This window comes from Pavona decussata, unplaced genomic scaffold (genome assembly GCF_977016875.1).
Source record: "Pavona decussata unplaced genomic scaffold, jaPavDecu1.1 SCAFFOLD_252, whole genome shotgun sequence".
Lineage (NCBI taxonomy): Eukaryota > Metazoa > Cnidaria > Anthozoa > Scleractinia > Agariciidae > Pavona > Pavona decussata.
The window spans coordinates 19,345-37,278 of record NW_028145655.1 but is presented as its reverse complement, the minus strand read 5'-3'; the positions used below and the strand labels follow the sequence as shown (position 1 = coordinate 37,278).

The window sequence follows — 17,934 nt, the reverse complement described above, 5'->3', positions numbered from 1 at the left end:
GGGGGGGGGGGGTCACCAGCAATAATTGGCTAGTAGGGGAAATTGAAAGTGGCTAAACACAGAAACAGATGAAGAAATTGAATATTATTTCAATTTTATTTAAAACGATTTTCCTTACCACTTTTAATTTGTTTTACATAATGAGGTCGAAATCTGCATTTCATATTAACAACAACTGAGGAAATGAAGCATATCTGTTGGAAAAGCAATAATGAATATAAACTGAAGTAGACACCTATGTTTGTACAAGTTCAAATTAATATAAAAACGTAACAGTCTCACTATTGAATCATCCGTGGGGGAGTAGTTTTCTATTAAGTGGTTGTACTCAGAACTATATCAATAGATTGTTTAATGTCCTGTTTAATAGTACTCACTTTTATAAAGACTGTTGATTTGTAAATTATTTGAACCCAGGAGTATCAGTAGACTCAGTAGTATGCCTATTGTGAACATCCAGATTAGTTTTTAATAATAGAACTGTTGTTGATGACTTCAGTTGATGGTAAATCTGAGCCGTAGGCCATCTTCAGAAAAGCTTGTAACTGTCATTTTTAATAGCAGTACTTTAATATCCAGGCGTGTAGGAGGGGGTTTCGAACGAACCCCTTTGAAGATCAATAGCGGAAGAAAAAGCACAATGAGGAGGTTTAACAACTAGAATGTCCGCCCTGGTTCTAATGCGTATCAAATATGATATGCCTGTTAATCTTGACGAGATAGTCAATTTGTTTGAAGGCCTACACCCGAGAATGATGCAGTTTACCAGCTCGGTGTATGACTATCAGCAGGTCGAATAGCTATCAGAACTTGACAAGGCGCGGAATGTACATTGAACTTTCTTGTTTAAGTTGAGACAATTATGCCGCAGAAATGATGTATATAGCTTAAAAAGCTGCTGTAAAACAAATTTGTGATTTGCCTAAAATGGGTCTCAAAATGCAGGAAATGAGGTTTCTGGGAACCTAGATTTTCAAAAATTTCCAGGGGAGCATGCCCCCGGACCCCCCTAGTAAGAACGCCTCCAGCGCTCAACAAACACCCCTATCTAACCCTTACCTACGCGCCTGATATCTGTGTGTCCGCTGTTTTTTTTCTGTTTAATATGACTCGTAATCGTTGATTTGTATGCTTCGATTCGTATTTTGTTAGTCAGATCTGTACGTGTATTAATTGTTTCTACTCGAAGGGGAGTAATTTCACGTTAAACATTTGCTTGATTAATTTTTATAGTTCCTCTAAGAATCTAAATGGAAATTTAGGGTTTGCCTTTGCCGTAAACGTGTTGCTATCTATAAAACGTTTTTTTTAAACAAGAGAAATCTTTACCTAAGCAGAGAACGGTAACTTTTTAATAGTACTGTAAAGAAATCACAGTAACAATTACTTTTATCTTTGATATAAACAGTACATAAGCGTTTTGCTAAAGTTAGGAGTATGATTTGTTTCTGGTTGGGCGGGAGGGGGGGGGGGGGGGCAGGGGGTCATCAGAAAAAAACAGTTTTTGCTTGGGGGGGAGGGATGTGGAAAAAAATTGCATGCTAGGGGAGGGGGGGTTCATACAGTTTCGTAGTGGCAATTAACCAAATCCCACCAGCCCCCCCCCCCCCCCATGCTCATAAAAAATGAACGGTCCCTTAAAATCAAATCTCATGTTTGCATGAAATTTGCAAGAAAAGAAAAGCCGGTAAATATGAATAAAACCACACATTTTCTCCAAGAAAAATGGATTACCGTGGTGACCAAATGAGGTAAAAAAATATGTTGGCTTGACTTCGGTCATATTTGCGCATAAATCAAATCTCATGTTTGCACAACATTTACAGGCAAAGAAAAGCCGGTTAATATGAGTAAGAACAAACATTTGCGCCAAAGAAAATGGATTAACAGGGTGGGCAAATGAGGTTAAAAATTTATTTAATGAAGATAAAATCGTATTTTCACCAAAATGTTTTTTCTGTGATCACAAACAGTCCTAAAGTTAGTTACAGTGTTTATGTATTTCTGTCAGTACTTCACAAACAATAACTGATAACTCTCTGCATTTCTAAAAGAAATTATTACATTATACATGTACTTCAACTTTGAACAATAACCAATGCTTTCTTTCTTCTTTTTCGGCAAATAACAAAAAGTGATCTCTTTTCAGAAGATAAACATCACTCTTAAAATAATATCTGAATTATGCATTATTTACAAGTAATAGGTCCTTGCATACAGCAAAGAAAACAGCTTTTTTAATTTTTTTTCACTAACTAACCAATGAATGTGTTCAATTCCACAATTTTATCACGCAAACATTATCTGTTTTATCATTTGTTTAAAAAAAACTATCAGTTTACATTTGAAATAAAACTTAACACCTGTAGAGTGACAATGCAACTTAAACAGCTGAAATTAGGAGTTCCATAAAGTATCCATATCGGTTCATGGAAGGGGATGGACATTTTCTGGAACAAAACAATCACCTGCCACTTAAACAACGTGACCACCTTTGTACACCCTTTTACAGTTGTGCACCAGTGAAGAGTAAAAGTTTGAATGATGCGGCATTTTTTAATATGAAAGTAAAGGAAACATTGGTCCATGAAAAGATTTTAGTGTCATTATTTCAACAAAAATTTCAACTTTATGATTCTCTAACCCCCCCCCCCCCCCCCAAAAAAAAAAAAAAAAAAAAATTCAATTTTGGATATTTATACAGCCAACTCTCCTAAGATTGACACCAGTACCAAGATGGTTACCTCTATAAGCTAGACAGGCTTTGTTGGCCCTGACATCTTTGAAATTAATTCCCCTGTTTGTAACTTATAAACTCTTCCCTGCCACATTCTCTTTTTGCAGTTTGAAATTAATGTATGATTCAAGACACATCATCATTTTACTACGCCACTCAGAAATACCATGAACACTTTCATTTGACTCTGACATGTATTACATGTATGCTACAACCAATCCAGCATGAGATGGCAAACCATAGAAAGGATAACCATTAGGTCTGTAGTTTAATTATCTGTAGTAGGAATATTGTGTATCATCTTTAATGTACATGTATTTATGTTGTATTTTTGGTTAATGGCAAAATAAATGAATTGAATTGAATTGAATTTCCAGACTTCATAAAATACTTAAAGTGTCGATGGTTTTATGAATCACAATGTAATTAACTCCAAGTAAAAGTACCAAAACTGTATATTACTGTGTGAATCCAAAACCTATGAACACATTCATTTCACTTTGACTGGGACCGGCATCTTCTAGAGCTGGACAGCTTTACACTGTCGTGGTTGTATAACTTCAAAATCAACTGCAAATCATGCAGCACAAACTGAAAGATGATTCAAAATTGAAGGGGTGTCTGGAAAAAAGCCCTAAGTGGCTTCTGATAAATTGTTAGATTCTCCTTCCAAATTGCATTGTATTCACTTGTGAGACAAAAGGAGAATTTGACCTTACATCAAAGTCACTTAGGGCCTTGTTCCAGGCGCCCCTTCATGTACAAGCACAATTACTCCCTCAATCATAACTATAACAAAATTCTCAAATCTGATTGGCTATCAACAGCCAAAATTCGAGCATTAACAGGACAGTGTACACATCATGCCCTGTGTAATTGGACAGTTTACCTGTGATGCCTGATGTAATTGGACAGTGTGTGTCATTTTGTGTAATTAAATTAATCTCGAAACTTAACTCAACTGCTGTCCTCTATTTTAAATTCACCAAAAAGTTAAACTGTTGGCTTTTTTTCTCAAATTTTGTTGGTGTTAAGATTAAATGATAACAGGACTTTGTATCATCCAATTCTTTCTGTAACCATACTCATGATTAAAGAAAAACTAATCACTGATTTTCTTAATCACTCGTACGGTTACAGACCAAATTGGCTCCACTCAGTCCTATTACCATTATCAATTGTACATGTGCAACATAAGGTCCATTCACAAACTTGTTTTATCACTTGCAAAATCTAAAAAATCTAAATCTGAAATAAAAAAGCATATTCCATCAGGTTAAAGACAATAGGGAAACCACAAACTTGAATAGCGATTTAAATACAGCTGTTGACAAATGGTATAGGTGTCCAACTTGAGTTATCCAATTTGAACAAGTTGTAATCGGACATCTGCAATTGAATTCCCAGGTTTTTTCGTTCCTATGATGGTACAAATAGGCATGTGGAGAACCAATCAGATTCAAGAGTTTCGCTATTAGCACTACAATAAATATAACTTATTACATGTAAGCCTGGTTCACACTAGCAACATAATAACAAATGATAAAGCGTATCACCCTAGATCACAGTAAAGGTACAGTAAGCTGTGGTAAGGGTTTTTGTACCAGGGCTCAAAATAACGGCCGGTCAACGGATAATGTGCAGAATGATTGGAGTGTTGACTGGCCAACCTTTCGTCTTGCCAGTCATGCTGATTGGTCACATTCAATCGTATCGAAGATGAAATAAATTAAAATTCCCATGCTGTTAAGGTGTTATCAGTATGTAGCGCGTTGCTGTGTATTGCGGATCTTTGATCTGAAATCCTGGGTGAAATGCAACCAGAACCGTTGTTTACGACTCTGGGCATTGAAACAGACATTGGGGTTCACGCACTTCCAGACGCACAATTAAAAATATTTTCAATTTCATTAGTTAATTTATTAATTAGTTTGTTTTCATTTCGCCACTGTAATTTATTACTATTGTTGACTTTGAGTGCTTTAAAGTACTAAAAGCTCAAAGCAACGCCTTTTTGGAAATATATAAGGCCAGTTTCGCTTCATGTGCCCTTGTTTTAAGAGTTATTAATGTCGTAAATTTGCACAGCCAGAAAAGATACGTGACCAAGCTAAAATGAATTTGACCGGTTATCACTTCCCGGGGACTCTGCAGAAATTATTTCGAGCCCTATGTACTTGCCTTGTTTTAAGAGTGGCTGCCTGTAAGAATCGAGAACTGCATTTCAGCGACCACAAGGTCGAATTTCTGATATTTCGTCTGAAGATACCCTTGGATTAACTATTTTCGAAAATCATATTTTAAAGTTCCAAGGTATTTTATTTTTTGAGAAAATTGCAAGAGTTTGAAATGCGGCCTAGGTGCGGTCACGGGCCGATGAAAACCGCGAAAATTTAGGTCAAAGGACGAAGCCCCGGTCACGGTGTAAAATAACCCAATGAACTTGAAACTTTACACAACATCTCACAAGAGAATTAATACAATAAACATTCCAAACTCGCTGGCTGCTTTCTAAAGCATGCATATTTGTGTACGCTACTGAAAATGACCTTGAAACTAATGCCTATTTTCATTGAAATAACAGTGTTTCTGGTATGTAATTTTCTCTAAATTAAATCTCATATCTCGATAGACGAAAGAAAAGAACTTTATTTGTGCCAAGTTTCAAGCTCTGATTCAAACTCTTTCCCACTCAAGGAAAATCGAATATGCGTGTGATACTTGCGGCTCGCAATTCAGTTTTTGGTTTTTTGACTTACAGTAATACAGATCCTGGAATGAGGATTTTTTGCGAAAAAAAATCTATCCATAACCACCATCCCATCAATTAAAAATATAAAATGTGTAACTTTGAGGGTATCAGAGTAGTGAATTCCCTGTCGACCAACCCAACCTCCCCTACTCCCATCCCCCCTAAAGATAAGCGTCAATTGTGGTTATTGTTTACTTTCCTAAACCGGTTTTCTCGTTGTTCCTGCCGGTTTCTTTTAATTTGCGAGAACTTGATAGGAATCTTGCCAGCCTTGGTCTGTCTGGTGATGGCCACGAAAACTAACCTTCTTACTAGCACGTGCGGGCGAGGGCCGTATTTCGCCTATTCATTTTCCAATTTCAGATTTCATGTTATTATTTTTTTCACGGAGTTGAAAGAAACTGGCAGGAGCAGCGAGAAAACCGTCTAGGAAAGTAAACAATAACCACAATATTATTGACGCTTATAGCTAGGGGGGAGGGGAGAGGTCGGGTTGGTATTCACTACTATGCTCTCAAATATACAGATTTCATACTTTTAATTGTGAGGATGGTTATGGATGTTTCTTTCTTTCTTTTATTTTTTTTTCGCGAAAAAATCGACTTTCCAGGGTATGTATAATTAAAGATAAGAAACGAAATGACACTAATACTTGAGTTTTTTTCGCGGAAAAAAAATCAAAGTTGGCAAGATGGGCGCTCGCATCTGTTTTACAGTCTTTTAGCTTGACAAGGTTTTCATCACCAGGGTAGTCGTGGCTTGGCACACAAGCAGTAGTTTTCACTATTTACAGTTTCTAAAAGCGCCCTAGCCTGTACGCGCAGGATTCCATACCGAAATGCCTGGCCAGGATGACGTGCGCGTTACCCACATCACCGAAGGGAATATCGAGTTACAGTTGTTCAGTGTCACATATGCTTATTGATTTGAGCCGTCGCGGCTAAACACGAACACTCAAAACAACACGACAGGAACAAAGTCACACGCTTTTCTCCATTTTACTGATCGACTACTTCATTTAAGAAGACTATAAAGGAGCTGTAAAGTATGATTTGCACTACTTTTTCCTGCGACATGGGAATGGTATGCAAATTTGTTGCACATGTTTCGTAGGCTAATTGACTGGAATAACTATATTATTTTAGAGCAGAGTAGGAAAGAAATCTGGGATCAAAAAACATTCAATGGCTGTCTTCAGTCCATCTGATTAGTTTTAAGGGCCCAATATGTGATGTTTGGAAACATTCACGGGCTCCAGATGTCAAGTGTTTGTGAATCGGTTCTGATCTCATAATTCGTGACATGAATTGCGAGCCACAAGTATCGCACACATATTCGATCTTTCTTAAGTGGGAAAGAGTTTGAATCAGAGCTTGAAACTTAACACAAGTAAAGCTCTTTTCTTCGTCTTTCGAGATATGAGATTTAATTTAGAGAAAATGACATACCAGAAACACTTTTATTTCAATGAAAATAGGCATTAGTTTCAAGGCCATTTTGAGTAGTGTACACAAATATGCATGCTTTAGAAAGCAGCCAGCGAGTTTGGAATGTTTATTGTATTAATTTTCTTGTGAGATGGTTGGTCTAGGTTTGTGTAAAGTTTCAAGTTCATTGGGTTATTTTACACTGTGAACGGGGCTTCGTCCTTTGACCTAAATTTTCGCGGTTTTCATCGCCCCGTGACTGCACCTAGGCCGCACTTCAATTCCTCTTGCAATAGGCCATTTTACAGTTGTGAGCTTGGTGACCTGGTCTCGAATTGGAAGCGAGGCTGGGGTTGACCTTGTTTTGATACAGACCTCACTGCTTTTCATATGTAAATGCAAATAGTTAGCATAAGAACAGTATGATCTACATATGAAAAGCAGTGAGGTTTGTATCAAAACAAGGTCATCCCCAGCCTCGCTTAGAATCAAAGACCAGGTCACTTAGCACACAACTGTAAAATGGGCTAGTTCTCAAAAAATAAAATACCTCAAGTGGAACTTTAAAATATGATTTTCGAAAATAGTTAATCCAAGGGTATCTTCAGACGAAATATCAGAAATTCGACCAAGTGGTCGCTGAAATGCAGTTCTCGATTCTTACAGGTAGCCGCTCTTAAAGAACAATCTTTGTCATGTCATTCGTGAAGCGTTGGTTACACTGATAAATTATTTGAAAACTGCTTAACTGATTGAAAACAATAAGCTTTACTAAAACACTGAAAAAAAAACCAAACAAACAAATAGTTGAATAGTGAAACAATGGCGAACCAACTGTATGATAGTCATGATGACTTGTAACACATGTTTACTGAGTAGCACCTATTGTTTTGCATCAAGCACGATTAGTATATAATTTTCAAATTGTAACCAACGCATTCGATCACATTATAATATTTTACTTTATTCTTATTATCACCTTTGCTATCCCCATGGCAAATACAGAAGCATGTGTGTCGACTCTTGCCGGAACGATGATCGATGCCATGTTCACTCCGGTTGCTCTGATGCGACAGGACAATTCCGGTGGCGATGTAATCTTAGCGATTCCATGTCGGAAAGTTTCGCAAAAACATGGAAAGTACCGCAGATCGGGATGAAAGAGAACGATCGATCCAAACGAACTATAAACACTCGCACAGTTCGCCTAAAATTCAAACGCCTCTCATGTGATCATTTATGCGGCGTATCATTGGTTAATTTTGTTCGCCGAAGGGGCTAAATGCTTCCCAGGTCACTCGCGTGCCGTTACTGCCGTCTCAAAACTCAGCGGACGACATTGCTTTTTGGGCGATACTTCATGTATTCATAAAATTGTCTATTGTTTATGTTTTTGGCGCTCTTCCTCCGATCCGGCGGGAATCCATCAAGCAGGACTTTCAGGATTTCTTGTTTCTGCGTGTTAGAATGGCAACAAGAAAGGTGGAGAATCTCTCAATAAACTAGACAGAGGTCCTTTAAATGGAGGAAAAAAAGTCTTGAAGAACGGCGGCGGATGACGAACAAAGAGGAAACATGCGCTGCATCGACAAGGATCGAGGGCACGTTTCAATGCTCACTAAATACTTGCAAAGAGAAACTCCACGAAAAGAACGAATTCTCTCTTGCTTGCAAGAAAGTATTAAGCTTACGCATTTAAAAATGGTGGCAATACAAGGAGGCACAAATAATTATTTATCAGAAGACTGGAAAAACCCCTTGGTTTTCTCGATTTGGAGCAAGACCAAAGGTAAGCTTTTAATTCCTTTTTTATACATGTACGTGTGTCGAGCTTGAAGTCACGTCTTGCCTTATTGATCCCAGTGAGCAGTTGTTCATGCAAGGTATCTACAGCTAAGTACAGCGGGGAAAACTCTTTCTTTCCAACCTTCAATTAAATACTAAATACTAATAACTAGATACTAATTTGGCTTCACAGTCTAACATATTTATTGGTACTTCAGTCAGTGCAGTGATTGGGGAAGGGGGGCAATTAACACCTGTGCTGGACAGGGGAAGAGAACCAAATTATTGTCCAACACACTTTGCTAAGGATGACTTTATGTTCTAGTCAGCCAAGCCTTTGTTATTGTTTATGATCTTTAATTTCCTTTGAAATATTACACATAATTTTATGCAAACGATAATACATCTATCAATGTTAAGCCCGAAGGGGGGGGGGGGGGGGGGCGTGCATATGAGAGGCATTTGAATGAAAGGAATGAATGAAATTCTTATATGCCGCACATATTACCAAGTCTCATGGCGGTTACAATTCTATGGAGTGCGATCGGATGTCAGCATCGGTCCATATTAGATCTCACCCACCCACAAAACAACCCAAGAATGATTGTGAAAGATAGAAGGCCAGACCACACCAGAAACTACGTCCCCTACTCTTGCGAATAGTGTGTGACTTTTTTAACGTCCCACAAAGAAATCATGAACAGGGGTTGTGAGACGGTACCTACGATTTACCGTCCTTATCCGAGATGACTAGAAAGTCTAACCATTTGCAGATGTCATTACAAAGGCAGCACTTTTCTCCTCAATTAATTTTAAAGACCATGAGTGTTGGTCTGTGTGGGGGATTGATCCCACGACCTCCCACACAGAAGCCGGGTGCTCTACAAACAGAGCCAACTGGTCGAAGGTTGACCTCTTTTGCCTTCCCCACCCTCGGGAATTTGACTAGGAATCTGGGCCCCAGGGTGGGGAAATTTGCTTTTTTGCGCTGAGGAATGGGACCAAGTCACATCGTCCCATGTGCTTGTCTGTGTGCCGGCCATCTTGGAAGTGCCTGTGTGGAGATTGAAAGCATTTCAAAGTGGACTTGTACCTTCTGCAAATAATCTCTATCCTATAGATGGTCACGGGACACTCAGTTGTATAGCTCAACATTTTAGATTTTTCGTTTTTGTTAGATTGAGGCAATGATATCTGATTGAATCATTTAAAATGCAAGTTTTGTATACCTCAACATGTTGCAATCTTTCCTGTTAGACTGAGAAAAATAAAGGATATCTGACTGTATCACTTGTAATGCTAAATTTTCATAGCTCAACATGGTGCATTCTTTCTTGTATTAGACTGAGAAAATGATATCTGATTGCATCACTTGAAATGCTTGATTTGTAAAGCTCAATATGGTATTCAGCCCATGTCGTTTCTGTGAGATTGAGGCAATTACATTTTGTTTTATCACTTTAAGTGCTAGATTTGTTGATTAATTTCTTCGGATTACACAATCCATCAAAGGAATTAATAAAAAAAAGCTTGGCAATTTATATCAATAATTATGTAAAATATACACAACAACAACTATGAACTTAAGGGATGTTACTTCCCCAAGGTGGGGATATTTGATCTGATTTGACCCAATTTTGGAGCCCTACAGTGGGGATTATGACCAAAAATTCTTCTGAAAAGTCAAATGCTCCACATATATGCCCCCCCCCCCCCCCCTCGGGCTTAACATTGATAGATGCATAAAGGTCAACTAAGAAATATAGTGTTTGTATCCACATTATCCATAATACTCGCACTTTCCACCTTATTTTAATTTTAACAAAAGCATTTTCACTATTTTGTGAGTGAAACTGATTTAAATTTCAGCATTGTACAAGATTGGAGGCCATCCTCTGTTTGAGAGCAAACTGTCCTTCTAGCTTACCAAAATGGAATATATGACCACTCAGATGCACCCATCAGTGCAACTCCTCTTCCAAGTTGCAACGACATGTGCCAAAGCAACAATGAAATTTGATTACTCTTATTAAATCCTGAAAAAAGATGACCCAACTAAAGAGACAGTCTTAAAAGTAACTGCATTCTTTGTTTTGAGGTTAAAACCGACAGTCTATACAATACTGACTGTGTTCCAACAGAGCATAACACATTAAAACAGACTTTGGCAATACATTTATTAAAGACTGCAGAGAAACTGCCTGATGTGATATACAGTATTTGAATTGTAAAGCTTATAAGCTACCAAAAATTTGTTATATTAAAGGGGAAGTATCATGCAAATTTGCTTTCATTTCAAAACCCAAAAATGTTTGTTTGCCAGCAAAAGCAAAGAAATAATTACATCTAGTTTTGTTATAAATTATCACCCCAGTGTAACAAAACTGTCGATTTGTGCCTCTAGCCAGAGACAAAGCAGGCCGGTATGGATTGAAACTTGAAAAATGTTAGTTTTATGTTTTTCAAGTTCTCCTATTTTTTTCATGTACTAGAACAGATCACGAACAGATTTCTTTCAAGAATTGAGTTGATTTCTTTCCTCTTTTCATTGTAAAATTATTTGGCAACTGATCGAAGGTCTTATTTTATCATTTTTAACAAAAGATACCAAAATCCTTATGATACTTCCTCTATAAGGCTTAATTCCAAAGGTTCACAGGGCTACTTTGATGGAAAAATACTTCTTTCAGCTAAAGTAAAGTTCATTTGTTAATTAAACAATTTCCAAAAAACCATAAAAATAATCTACACAATCTCCAAAAGTAAGGCATGAACAATACCACTGACCTTTTGGTGGAAACCAGTTCATCCAGAAGCCTCTTTTACATACCATTAGAAATTTTCTTATACATTTGAGTGTCATGGTTGTGAAAAATTATCAATTAGATAGGGTTAAGTTTGAAACTTTCTAGATAAGAGAGAAATGACTTGGACACCAACCAGAGCTAAGCTTAAAGACTTCAGTAGAGGGAAACATGCAAATCTTGTGATTAAAAAACAAATCCAATACAGTGACATATGTGTATTAACAGAATAACTTTGTAATGAAGATAATAGGGGGCTTCACACTAGAGCTTGTAAGTATAATCTAAGTGCACTTGAAACCTACTTTGAGTGTGAAGGGGTAAAACCTACCAACTTGAACTTTACTTAGTGATCATGGAAACTTTCGCAGTTCAAAGAAGCCGAAGTACGCCGCCAAGTATGGCCAACACCACACTTGAGAACGTACTTGACCAATAGGGAAAGGGAAACCAATTGAAAGCCACGTGCTGCGGTGCCAGGACAGATAAACATTTTGCCGTGAAGTAAAATTAATTTTAAAAAAAAATCAAAATGGATGGTTGGAGATACGCCTCGCAGTTTGTGGACGCCATGGAACAGTCTTTTTTGTAAGTAAACATAAAAAAGAAGGAAAAGCCGATTTAAACTTACGATCTTATTTGAATTTCATCTTTACGGACAGCCTGAACCATCGATTTTCAGTTCAGAAGATGTCGCCTGTTCTTTTGTTTTGTCGCCAAGTACTCGTAAACAATGAAGTACCTATGCATTTCCTGTAATGTTAAAACTCTCTGAGTTAAAATTAAAGACAAAATAAAGAGTAAACAACAAAAAACGTTTTCCGTTGTAAAGGCTTCATGATTTTCCGGCGAGCAGTCGCATTTCTGATTTTACCGCGAACGATGATTGACAGCTTGTGCTTCAAGTGTATACTTTGTCACCAGGTGTGAAGCCAAGTTTTCTAAAGTGCGACTTGAGATTTTCAAGTGCACTTGAATCAAGTGCTTACTTGAAACTAACTTAGCTTGTAGTGTGAAGCCAACAAATATTTACAACAATATTGAGAAGTATTTAGAAAAACATATTAAGTAAATTAATTAATGAGATAGCAAGAATAATACTGGTAAGAGAAGAGTTTAAACTCCAAAAAGTACATGTAGTCATAATCATATCATCGAGCTTAGCATCGCAACAAAATGAATGAGCTTTCAATAATAGTTATTATTAATAATTTATTGTTCCAATAAATTATGGTTGTAAGGTGTAGCTCCACTGTTTACTGTACTAAACTTAATTAATAATGTATTTCTGTATTTTTCAGTAAAATTCCTATTTATTTCATTAAGTTTTATACTTTACTCTTCCTTGATTTCAGGTTTTCTCCTTACTAACCCAAGAGTTGGTTATGATATCCCAGAAATTAGCTGAAATCATCTTGTTTCTCCACAAGACAAAGATGGTAACAATGCTACAATCAACATTGGTCATAAAGTCTCTGGCAATTGTCAAAAGAAATACTACAAGGCCAAGTATGAAGGTTTATTATAATTACTGAGATGACTGCCAAAAGAAGCACTGGGACATGTACATTGCTACAGAAATTGTTTGTGTTAACCCTTGTTTGCTTCTGACAAATGAATATTTAGTGTGGGCATGCTGGTGTCAGCAGTAATGTTGAAAGTGAAAGTTGTTTCCTAAGTGGACAAAGGAAGTGTTGGGGAAAAGATCCAAAGTTTACGTGTAGGTGATCCGTATCATATTTTCTTAATCAGCTTGGAAGTAGTGTATCCTTTGTAACCAAGTATACATGTAAAAACAGTAAGGCATGTCCATTTATAAAGGGTCTGATGTAAATTGAAGTTAGCTTCAATACAATAAAACAAAGCTCACTTTTTTCATGTTCCCTAAATAATTTCCAAGCTGCACACATTTAGCTTTCTATCTAAGTTACCAAGCATGTACAACACAGACATGTAACAATGGACCTGGATTATATACACTGTACAGTGTACATACATGTAAGCTTCTGTAGTATGAAGGAAGCAGTAATGAAACAAATGTACATGTAAATACAATTTAATGCAAAATAAAACAAAATAATGCAGCCAGCTAATGCTTAATTTTTATCCACCAGAACGGCTGGTGGCACACCTCACACGGTCTTGTGAAACATAAAAAAAGAACACTAATGCAGCCAGCCATTGCTTAATTTTTATCCATCAGAATGGCAGGTGGCACACCTCACACGGTCTGGTGTAACATAAATAACACCAATGCAGCTGGCCAGTGCTTAATTTTTATCCATTAGAATGGCGGGTGGCACACCTCATAACAGTTTGGTGTAATATAAAAAATGCTTATACAGTAACCCATGACTTAATAACTTTTTTGTCCACCAGAAAGGTGAGTGACGTGCCTGACATGGTGTGGTGTTACATAAGGAAACACCTATACAGCAACTCAGTGGAAACGAAAACCATCTGAAGAGCAACATGTCAACATTGTTGACTATCTGTTGACAAATAAATAAAAAATGACCTACCAATTACTTACTTGCTGGTGTTTGAAGAATAATTTCTGTAGAAACAGAGTATCTGATTGTCATAGTGGGAGTCATTTTAAGGGAGTCAATTCAATATTGCATATTATTCATTGAAGTTTTTCCACATGTATAATTTGTTAAAACTGAACATGTTGGTCACCATGAGGTAAGCTAAAAGGTGAACATCAGCTCTTTCAAGGATGAAGTCCAGTACTTACAATGTATTTAGTTAGAAGAAAAAAATTTGTCTACAAGTTTGAGGCCAGAATGTTAAATTAGGTAACAGTAGTGGTGTCATCAGGTGTCTATTGTATCAACACTGAATGATCCCTCTTGCTTTCAACATGATGACTGTTAAGTAAATTGAGCCATCTTTCTACTAACACAGAGTTGTGAATGAATACTGGGCCTTTGTCCAGTGGTTAAGTTTGGTGTTCTCCTTGGTATAGAACAGGTCTCCCAGGAGGGGTACTCTGGGTGGGGTAGGTTTGAAGATTTTTTGGATATGACTTTTTTTATAAGCCTAAGGAGAAAAGTATCGTTGGGCAATTAAGTGAAGTTCTGGTATGGAAATGTAATTTGGAATTTAGATTAACTTTACTGAGCTTTATTTTTATTATTATTATTATTGTTATTATTATTATTATTATTATTATTATTATTATTATTATTATTATTATTATTATTATTATTATTATTATTATTATTATTCTTTATTCACAACTCACGGTCATTTGTGATAGTAAGAACAATCCCTCTCCAGCAAAATACATGTAAACTGGCAAATAATCTTTTCATGGGTCTTAGCCCCTTTTTTAAAACCATACATGTTTAACAATTGTCCAGACTTGCATGTGATGAAAGCTGAGATGTTGTCAGTCATGGACTGACTTTCATTAAACAACAAAATCACTGTCAACAAGGAGCTGTAAAAGCTTGCTAAATAGAATCTCAATGTTTTCAGTTAAAGCGTCAGTCAATTCCAACACTGGCCCTCAGGCTCTCCCATAGCATTTAGCAGTGCTGTAAACTCGATCTTTGCTTTGCTTTGCTTCCGAGACAACTACACTGTAGTTCATCAACAATAATACTATTATGAGAAATGTGGCACCCACTATATCTATGAAGAGCATACTGTATGATCACAAAAAAACAACTGACTCGAAATTAAAGGAAAGAAAAAAAAACCTCCAGGGTAGCCAAAAATGTACATGTATTGGTCACAATTCAAACGTGACAAGCTTAAGGGTGAATTCAATTTTTTTTTAGTTTGGTTGTTGTGGCATTCACTTTTGGTTTTCAAAATGTGGTAGTTTCTAGGTAGATGCAGTCATATTTGGCGGTCAGTAACAGCTATTTCAAACAAAAAAAGCAATACTATCATCATTATCATCATCATCATCATTATCATCGTCATCATCATCATTATTATTATCATTATTATTGTTATTATTATTATTATTATTATTATTATTATTATTATTATTATTATTATTATTATTATTATTATTATTATTATTATTATTACTTTTATTCACAATAGGGGAAATGTTAAGCCCAGTCATCACCTCATGTACACTGCAATGGGACATGTCAATGATACTGTAATGATACTCCAAATTACGGAAAAACGGCTAGGGAAGCTAAACATGTAGATGCATTAGACTCAATTCGAACGTGACAAGCTAAAGGATGAATTCAAGGGTATTTTGTTTTGCTTGTTGTAACATTTACTATTGGGTTTCAAAATGTCACTATTAACACTGCAAAGATACAGTCATCTTTTGACTGTCTGTGAAAAATTAATACTATCATCATCATAATAATAATAATAATAATAATAATAATAATATTATTATTATTATTATAATAATAATAATATAATAATAATAATAATAATAATAATATTATTATTATTATTATTATTATTATTATTATTATTATTATTATTATCATTATTATTATTATTTATAGAGATCGCTTTTTTAAATTTTAAATAAATTATTATTATTATTATTATTATTATTATTATTATTATTATTATTATTATTATTATTATTATTGTGCCTTAGTTTTGCCTCCTTGCAGGGTTAAAGAGGGGGTTGGGGATGGGCTTTCTAAAGTTTCAGAAGGGAAGTTCCAATTGAAGTACAAAAAAATTCACTATTATTAATATTAATGAAAAAATCATATACCAAAAGAAAACATTTGCTCAATTTCTATATCAGTAAAAAATTAGGGAAATTCAGTGCATCTTTGTCGGTTTTCAGTTGCTGTAAGGTTATGTAAGAGGCATTAAACAAAATTAAGTTCACATAAGTAGTCACAATTCGAATATGACAATAAATGACAATTTTTTCTTTGTTGTAGACTTCACTGCTTGGTTATCAAAATGTTGCCATTTTTAGAAAGCCCACTGCCAAGATGCAGAGATCTTGGCAGGCAGTGAAATTTACTGCAAACAAAAGACTTATGCTTTACATTCACGATAAAAGATTTTAAGATGAGTTATTGCTTTATGTGAACTGAAGTAAGATTTTTATGTCAATAAAACTCCATGAACACGCAACAAAAACAACTGACATTAAAATAATGGTGATGATGATGATGATGATGATGATGATGATAATAATGATAATAACGACAATAAATGGCCACGTTTTGGTCACAATTTGAATGTGACACGCTAAAAGATGAATGGCAATTTCCTTAAAAATATTGAGGGGCCGTAGCAAGGATGAAAAATAGTTAAAATTTTTGAAACGACCTCTGGCTAAAAACTTCAAGCTTTCGACTGCCCGAACGGCAGTCTTCGACGGGAAAAATGAATGATAGGAAAGCGATGAGAAAATTTAAACAAAAAACGTGAATTGTGACAATAAAAAAAGTAAATAATTATGAATGTTTGTTAACAAGAATGTTGTATTGTCCAGCTAACGGGCAAGAATTGTTATCTGCGTTGGGTGTCACTCTGTTATGCCACGTTTCTTATGATTTTCTGCTGTTTAAGGTTAATCTGCGATAATTCACTCATCTGCGATCTTATTCGAGATGAAATCGTTTTTGGAAAATGACGTCGTGACATTTGACACCTTTACATCCCCACCAACTTTTCCAATCCTCAAAAATGTCTACTGCCTACTTATTTTCATGTTTGGTAGACTTAATTAGTTTCGGTACTGCTCTCTTTACGCAAAGTTCTTCTTCCTCGATTGTTTTTGGCAAGCGAAACCTTTCTTCGGCCATGGCAAAAACAATATGAAAACCACTTCAAGTTCATAACGCTTTTGGAATACAAATTTGGTGCAACGCGAAACTATTGGATAATTAAAAACAAAAGCTCACAGCACACATACAATAAATGCCGACTGAATACAAAAAATAACACATACAAGGCATTTAAAGAAAAATGGTAAAATACAACGCTGCATAATTTTGTATTGCTTCTTTGGAGAAGTCATTTCAAAAACTTGTGCTTCGGGTTTCATCAGGTGTCCAAACGCGATTGGAAACCTGCTGAAATCCTCGCACTCGTTCTTAAAATAGTACTTCAAACTCCGAAAAATAGAAACGACATAAATTTACGTCCCTACAGATTTCACCTATGTCATGGGCGCCAAGGGTAAGAATAGTCTAATGCAAGCGACACACTTCGCGATTTTATAGGCCGATCGCGGCGAATTTGATCGCAGCGAAAATCGCACGCGATTTTCGCCACCGATTGATGTGGACACACCTAGCGATTGCTTTCTTCGCCGATCGCGGCGATGTGGCAGTTTTGAAAACTCATGTGATAAAATCCTCCAACCTTAAGGGTTGGCTTTACTGGCGATTCGCAGCAATAAACGTAAAAAATCGCGGGAACGGCAAGTGTGTCGCAGGGTTTGAGAAACAAAAAAAAAAGGGA

At 36.2% G+C, this 17,934-nt stretch overlaps 1 long non-coding RNA gene across 1 annotated transcript in view; it reads left to right on the top strand.

The window, feature by feature from the left end:
• LOC146456959 (uncharacterized) overlaps positions 1 to 14,624 on the top strand; it is a 124,133-nt gene extending 109,509 nt beyond the window's left edge. Inside the window, exon 3 of the long non-coding RNA XR_014858664.1 lies at positions 13,219 to 14,624. This is a non-coding gene — a long non-coding RNA (uncharacterized LOC146456959). The remainder of the gene's footprint in view (positions 1 to 13,218) is intronic.
• Positions 14,625 to 17,934: the final 3,310 nt, after the last annotated feature.